This window comes from Triticum aestivum, chromosome 3B (genome assembly GCF_018294505.1).
Source record: "Triticum aestivum cultivar Chinese Spring chromosome 3B, IWGSC CS RefSeq v2.1, whole genome shotgun sequence".
Classification (NCBI taxonomy): domain Eukaryota; kingdom Viridiplantae; phylum Streptophyta; class Magnoliopsida; order Poales; family Poaceae; genus Triticum; species Triticum aestivum.
In genome coordinates, this window is record NC_057801.1 from 784,118,371 (window position 1) to 784,126,895 (window position 8,525).

The 8,525-nt window shown below is 44.7% G+C and overlaps 1 long non-coding RNA gene across 1 annotated transcript; it reads left to right on the plus strand.

The window, feature by feature from the left end:
• The first annotated feature begins 284 nt into the window (after nt 1-284).
• Nucleotides 285-2,830, plus strand: LOC123072412 (uncharacterized). The gene is made up of 2 exons (XR_006435105.1): nt 285-1,107; nt 2,640-2,830. It is a non-coding gene; the product is annotated as an uncharacterized lncRNA (long non-coding RNA).
• The last annotated feature ends 5,695 nt before the right edge of the window (nt 2,831-8,525 follow it).

An 8,525-nucleotide genomic window follows, 5' to 3' on the forward strand; every position in this document is an offset into this window, starting at 1 on the left:
GGTTTGGGGATAAGGCGTGGGCGTGTGGCGTTGCGTTGCTTGGGTTGAGAAAAAGGCTAGAAAAGCTGCATATGGATTGGGCTATTGGGTTTTGTTATGACGGGCTTCATACAATATTTCGGTCAGTTCGGGACTTCGGTCAAGCTGGTCGCATAACCGAATGCACCGAAGTAATTTCGGTTTTTGAATTTTGCCAACCGAACAAACAACCGCTGGTTCGGTCCTCGGGTTTTTCGGCTTCGGTCCAGGTTATTTCGGCTCCGGTGTTCGGTCCTCGGTTTTTTTGCCCACCCCTAGGCACAGTCACCCCTCTCTCTCTCTCTCCCCTTTCTTCCTCCAACCCGAGCCGCCGCCGGCTGCTCTTCCATCGAGAGGAACGAAGCCCCTCCCTCCCCTGTGCTCCGTCTTCTATCTCACCTCCCGTGATCTCTGCCGTCCCACCTCCCCCGATTCATCTTCAGATCGAGGCTCCGGAGGCTGCATCGAGAGTAGCACCGCCACGCCCAACTCCGCTCCCTTCCGGCGCTAATCCATGCTCAGCAGATCTGGTCGCGAAAAGGACGGCGCCCCACCGCCCCTGCTGGATCCGCCGAGCCAGCGGCCGGATCTATCGAGATGCGCCGGGATCCCGAGCCTTGCTCCTCCCCACCTTCTCCTCCCCACCTTCTCCTCCGTCGACAGTAGGCAGCAGAGCAAGGCGCGGGCGACTGCTCCGGCCAGAGGAGGGCGTGAGGTGCGACGCGACCTCACTGGGGCGCGACTCCGTCAGCCAGCACCGGCGCCCAACTGGGATCCACCGAACCCAGGCGCGGCCTACGGCGGGCGTGCGGTTTTGAGTTCAACAGGAGAGCTCGCGCGAGATTGAGCGCTGCTCCCGTCTTCCAGCGAACCCAAAAGAGAGCAGAGGAGGAGATGACCAAGGGCGTTGGTCCGCCGATCGGCATCGACCTCGGAATGACCTACTCCTGCGTTGGCGTGTGGCAGCAGGTCGACATCATGGGCAGCGACCAGGCCACCATGGCAACTGCACCATGCCCTCCTACATCTCCACCATCAGAGACGCCGCCAGGAACCAGGTCGCAATGAACTCCACCAACACCGTCTTCTGTACGTGCATCAATCTAGAATTTCTTCTAGTACGCGTCGTCGTTGCTCTTTTTCATATGCACACAATATGATAGTTGGGGTTGGACCTATGATTATTTGAATAATATAATCAGATGTATGTGTCGTCGAATCTGTCATGCAGTCCCTTTTTTATTATTAGTTCATATCTGCATGTCTATTCTCTGTTTTGAGATTTGTTTTGCTATGTTAAGTTCTCACTTGAGAATCGATGCCTTGAATTAAGTTGCGATGCTACCTTAGTATCATATTCCGCTGTTTCAGATTGAACATAGCTTTACTGTAGTATTAGATTCGTAAATTACCATAGGATCAGAATTACGCTATTGATTTATACATATTTTGATTTAAGCTGCATTATTAGATCCCCATGTTTAGTATAGAAGGGATGACTTGAATTATTGTCGAGAAACTACCTTAGGATTGAAATTATGCTACCTAATTTTGTATTTCTGTTCTTTGTTATCCTTTTGGAACAGTTGTTGTCCGCGGTAGCTTACTGAATGTACCTCCTTGTTCTAAAGAAACAACATGCCTAGATTATACTGTATATCTTAGTGGTATTTTGGGAAATTATGCTTTGTTTTAGTAAATCACGAAATTCATTGTTGAACCATGCAACCAATAGATTTAGATAATACCAGCTCATTGAATTTCGGGAACCATTGTCTTTCAAGATGAGAGCGACATAGTTTGAGATGATCTCTTCTACACCCAGATATTTTGATTTTGTATTCAGAGTAATCAAGGAGTGCTGATCTATTCCCTTAAGTAAAATCCAATTAGCTACGATTAACTTATATAATGTCATGAGAAATCTTGTTTCTTAAACATGTACATCTTTAGAAAATGTCTCTATTCATTATCAGTGCACAAATAGCCAGTAAAATTGTTCAACGTGAAGAACAGGGAAGCCTATTGGTCGGTCTGTAGCTCTCTGCTTAAGGATGGCATGCTGATGCATTTAGTCCACTTGAATTATGTAGCTGGTCTTATTTTTGCTAATACTAGCAGATAACATGTAAGTGGTTTATCGTTTCAAACTCCATTTGTTTAGAATGTAGGAATTCCCACAATGGGCATGATTGTAACATCAGCTCAATAGTGACGTATGAAGTTGTTGTGCTGGTGATAGTAGATTCTCATGGATTTATTGGTGCACTAAAAGTTGTTTTGAAGCTAGTGGAATTTAGTAGTTTCTTTTTTCTGTTTTCTGCCTTTTTTCTTTTCTTTTGCCACTCAGACACACACAACAAAACTTTAAGCTGTGATATATGTTTGACAAGCTGCAGGCTTTTATGATCTCCCTTTCTATCTCATTCACAAGTCACGATACTTCACTGGTCTATTTCATTCATAGAAAATCCTTTGACAATGCCACTCTTTTATGCCAAGTGTATGTTGTATCTGAGTATAATTTCTACGATTTCAATAATTCGAAACTTGCTTGTTTTGTTCAAATACATATCACGTGTCCATTATTTTCACTAACATCTTTGACCTTTGGTTTGAAGGTTCGCCACAGTTGAGTATTGGAGATCGTGTGTGATTGAAACATCATTTACATTGATCTTGGCGAGGACAACACATGGCTTGCTGGTCTTAAACATATTTTGTACTGATATTTCTGTAATGTCTCATGTGACGTTTTTTGTAATTTTGACATAGGCTGTTATGGTTCTGCATGGTTCTTGTGATGTTCTAATTGTTGTCTTAATGTGACCTTAATGATGCTTAATTTGTGATTGGTGTGATTGGCGTACTCTTAATCAAGACTGGTTTTATTTTTTAATCCAAATTGGTTCAAATGCTAATGGGCTGCCCAAAATAATAGGGCCAATGATAACATTTTCACACAACTAAAATTTGTGGGCCAACATCCTAATTGGGTCGATTACTTGAAGGCCCAGAATTGTAAGTGGGCTGGTAACTCTAAAGGCCGCCACGTCAGATCCTTGCCAGTTGCCATGTCAGATGATGACATGGCATGCAAGTTAACGCCGTTACCTGCCAGAGATCGGTGACAGTCAAAGACCGTCATAGATTTGTGACGGTTCACTTATCTGTCATGAAATGTGTGGTGGTCAAATTATGACGCGATATACATGATGGATTTTAAATCCGTCATGGGTGCCTTTCGATGACAGTTATGTGCTTATGTGTGACGGTATAAATCTGTCATGGATTAACAGATTTCTTGTAGTGAGTATTGTGACATAACATGTAATAACAGCCCATAATGCAATAAATATCGATATAAAAGCATGATGCAAAATGGACGTATCAATGAGACGTAAATCACTTGCCCGCCAGGAGCTTGGTGTCCTCCATTAAAGGCGCCAACCAAACTCGTGACACAGATCCATCCATGAAGAGATGGAATTTTCTGGTAGGTGCATCAACCACGACCCGACGTTGGCCTTGAGTACCAACGGGAAGTAGTTGGCGAGCAACTTGTCGTCTCGAGCCCCGGTAGCCTGCACTGCAATGGTGTAGATGCTCAGGAACTTCGAACGGGTGAGTCTTGCTGTCGTATTTCTCCGGGACCTCTTGTTTGAACGTGCGGGAAGTGGGCCATTGGACTCGCCGCAGCTCACGGGTAAAAGATGGAAAACCCACCTCGTAAGGTAAGTCAGCAGAATCCCCTGGCGCATGCTTGTCTACAGTGGGCCCCGCGTGCCTGTCAGATTGATGGCGCACTTCCCGCCGCCGCTCGATGGTAGTCCAAGCATCTTCTTTGACTCATTCCCGAAGTACTTGACGTTAATCGCGGCGAGTTAGCGGATCGGACGATGTCGTGGACCCATCATCGCATGCATTGATCCGCCGAACTGGCGACCACTGCTGTCGTGGTGGAGGAGAGTGCACCGTGGTTGCACCACCTCTGATCCTTCCGCCATCATCACGCGCCGGCTCGAGGGACTGCCGCTGCGAGGGCCCCGCCTGCTGCTACCCATCTCCATTGGCAAAACCGATGAGGCTATGAATAGCAGCTCTCCGTTCTTTGAGCTTCTCCGTAGCGGGAGGAAAATTCAAGAGTAGTTGCGCTCGTGCCAACGCTTCTGCTCGTGAAGGCAGCAGCGACAGGTGCGAAGAACGTGAGGTGCTCTGACTCCTAACCATGTTAGAAGGAGCTCCATCACGGTCCCGCGGCCGCGCACCGTTTCCACCGCCCTGTTGTCGTGCATGCTGGCCCCGCGCATCTCAAGAATGATGCTGAGGGCTCTTTCCATGGGGACGCTTGGGGCCACCAATGTCGCAGCGTTGCTCATCGCGCACGACCTGGGAAGACCGCAACACATGCGCCGACGGCGGTGTCTTGGAAGTCGCCTTTCCACCCTTGGAGGTCACTGCGCCGCCCGTAGGCAGCACGGCTCCGTCCTTGGATGCAACAGTGCGCGGACCATCGTCGCGGCCGCGGACGATACCGCTCGCCTCGCTCTATTTGCCAGAACGTCGTGGAAGCTCATGATCTCTACCTCCTCCTTCACCCGCGTCCATTCCGTCGCCCGTCCGTGTTGGCATGGGTAGATCGGCTGCAGATGAACCAATCGCTGTGATACCCTTCCTCTTGGGAAGCATGATGATGAAGATGTTGAAGAAACTAACGCGCTGACTGCTAGATCAGGTTCTTGCAACCTTATTCCCTGCCTGGCTCGCCGCAGATGTCAGGGAAACGACACCTATGGGATCACGTGGATCCCTTCTATGGTTCGGTAGGGAAAAAAGTGTGGACGAAGAGCAGATCCAATGATCAACACGAGGGACTTTTACCCAGGTTCGGGCCGCTGAGAAGCTTAAAACCTAAGTCCTGCGTTGGTCTACTGAGAGTTCTTGAGCTCCGGCTAGTTGCTATCCATGCAAACTGGGCCAGAAAGTCCAAAAGTCCCTCTCTGTATTGCCTTGGGCCTCCTTTTATACATCTAAGGGGCTACCACAGTGGAGTACATAGCATACACAAGGTGTAAATCTACTACAGTGTACGTGCTTATCACCGGCGTCTTAGGATAAACGCATTGAATGCGCCATTTACGTGTCCCCAACTTTCTTGGGGACGGGGAAAGCGCCATCCCGTCCGTCGCCGCCTCACTCCATCTCGACACGCATCCAGGATGATGAGGCCTGCGATGCCAGGTTGGCAGGCTAGTCACTACGCGGGAGCGGTGGCAGGGTGGCGAAACCTTGCCGGTGAGAGTCTTCATAATGATCTGTATACCACCACGCAGATGATACGTCTCCAACGTATCTATAATTTATGAAGCATTCATGCTATATTATTATGTGTTTTGGATGTTTATGGGCTTTATTATACACTTTTATATTATTTTTGGGACTAACCTATTAACAGGAGGCCCAGCCCATATTGTTGTTTTCTTGCCTATTTCAGTGTTTCGAAGGAAAGGAATATGAAAACGGAGTCCAAATGGAATAAAACCTTCGGGAGCGTTATTTTTGGAACGGAAGCAATCCAGGGGACTTGGAGTGCAAGCCAGGGAAGCTTCGAGGAGGCCACGAGGCAGGGGGCGCGCCCACCCCCTGGACGCGCCCTCCACCCTCGTGGGCCCCTCGTGGCTCCCCTGACCGACTTCTTTCGCCTATATATTCCCATATACCCTAAAAACATCGAAGACAACAATAGATCGGGAGTTCCGTCGCGGCAAGCCTCGGTAGCCACCAAAAACCTCTCAGGAGCCCATTCCGGCACCCTGCCGGAGGGGGGATCCCTCACCGGTGGCCATCTTCATCATCCTGACGCTCTCCATGATGAGGAGGGAGTAGTTCACCCTCGGGGCTGAGGGTATATACCAGTAACTATGTGTTTGATCTCTCTCTCTCTTGTGTTCTTGAGGTGATACAATCTTGATGTATCGCGAGCTTTGCTATTATAGTTGGATCTTATGATGTTTCTCCCCCTCTACTCTCTTGTAATGGATTGAGTTTTCCCTTTGAAGTTATCGTATCGGATTGAGTCTTTAAGGATTTGAGAACACTTGATGTATGTCTTGCCGTGCTTATCTGTGGTGACAATGGGATATTCACGTGATCCACTTGATGTATGTTTTGGTAATCAACTTGCGGGTTAAATGAAACTATGCATAGGGGTTGGCACACGTTTTCGTCTTGACTCTCCGGTAGAAACGTCGGGGCACTCTTTGAAGTACTTTGTGTTGGTTGAATAGATGAATCTGAGATTGTGTGATGCATATCATATAACCATGCCCACGGATACTTGAGGTGACAATGGAGTATCTAGGTGATATTAGGGTTTTGGTTGTTTTGTGTCTTAAGGTGGTATTCTAGTATGAACTCTATGATAGATTGAACGGTAAGAATAGCTTCAAGTTATTTTACTACGGACTCTTGAATAGATAGAACAGAAAGGATAACTTTGAGGTGGTTTCGTACCCTACCATAGTCTCTTTGTTTGTTCTCCGCTATTAGTGGCTTTGGAGTGACTCTTTGTTTCATGTTGAGGGATAGTTATATGATCCAGTTATGTTATTATTGTTGAGAGAACTTGCACTAGTGAAAGTATGAATCATAGGCCTTGTTTCCTACCATTGCAATACCGTTTATGCTCACTTTTATCGCTTGCTACCTTGCTGTTTTTATATTTTCAGATTACAAATACCTATATCTACCATCCATATTGCACTTGTATCACCATCTCTTCGCCGAACTAGTGCACCTATATAATTTACCATTGTATTGGGTGTGTTAGAGACACAAGAGACTCTTTGTTATTTGGTTGCAGGGTTGTTTGAGAGAGACCATATTCATACTACGCCTCCCACGGATTGATAAACCTTGGGTCATCCACTTGAGGGAAATTTGCTACTGTCCTACAAACCTCTGCACTTGGAGGCCCAACAACGTCTACAAGAAGAAGGTTGTATAGTAGACATCAAGCTCTTTTCTGGCGCCGTTGCCGGGGAGGTGAGTGCTTGAAGGTATATCTTTAGATCTTGCAATCGAATCATTTTGTGTCGTGTTTTATCACTAGTTCAATTTATAAAAAACTACAAAAAAATGGAATTGAGTTTGCCTCATACGCTTCATCTTTTTAATATCTTTCGTAAGTATGATGAAAAGAAAAATTGTGCGCAAGTGCTAGAAGAAGAAGTCTATAAAATGTTTGGTACTAGATCTTTGTATGATGATCATGATTGCAATGTTGTTAGTATGAATTCCTTTAATATCCATGATGCTAATGATATGCAAAGCCACAAGCTTGGGGAAGCTATGCGTGATGAAGATGATATGTTTAGTCCCCCAAGTTTTGATGAGAATATTTATTATGATGATAGCATGCCTCTTACCTATGATGATTATATTGTTGAAAGTGGGTTTGGAAGAGTGTCAACTTTAGGAAGTAGTGATCCCACTATTTTGGAGGATGTTGAATCTTATAATATTTATGAAAGTGGATTTGGAGAGGTCATGACTTTATTTAGTGATGATTCCATTATCTTGGAAGAGGTTTCAATTGATTATGATGAGAACAAAGTTGCTACTTATGATGATTATTATGATGAAACTTATGCTATAAAAAGTAGTGACGATTATATTTATAAAACTTGTCATGATTATGATTACCCTTTTTCTGAACATTAATCTTTTAATGTGGAAACAATCTATAGTATTCAAGTCTCTTATGATACTCCCACCATTCCGAATGGGAAGAATTTTGATTATGTGGAGAGTAGTAAAATTTCTATGCGTGTAGATCATGAAAAGAATGCTTTATGTGCTGGTTATATTGTTGAATTCATTCATGTTGCTACTGAAAATTATTATGAGGGAGGAACATATGCTTGTATAAATTGCAATAATATCAAGTTTCCTCTCTATGTGCTTAAAGTTTTGAAGCTATGCTTGTTTTGCCTTCCTATGCTAGATTATTGTTCCCATAAATTGTTTGCTCACAAAATCCCTATGCATAGGAAATGGGTTTGGCTTAAATGTGCTAGTCATATGCTTCATGATGCTCCCGTTATGTTTCAGTTTTTATCTTTTATCTTTTATGTTTCAATTCTTATCTTTTATGTGAGCATCATTGTTACGGTGATAGTTGTGTTGATCCTGCTGAAAATCAGAAACTCTTGAACCCAGTAATTTAGTTTTGATAATTCACCGAAACGTGATTTTGATCTGATTCTTTTTGCTATTGATTGGTACACAAATTTATTAGGGCTTCGTAATTTTGTAGGATTTTTGGAGTTCTAGAAGCATATGTTTGATACAGATTACTTCAGACTGTTCTGTTTTTGACAGATTCTATTTTCTATGTGTGGTTTGCTTATTTTGATGAATCTATGAGTAGTATCGGAGGGTATGAATGATATGTCTCCAATGTATCTATAATTTTTGATTGTTCCATGCTATTATATTACCTGTTT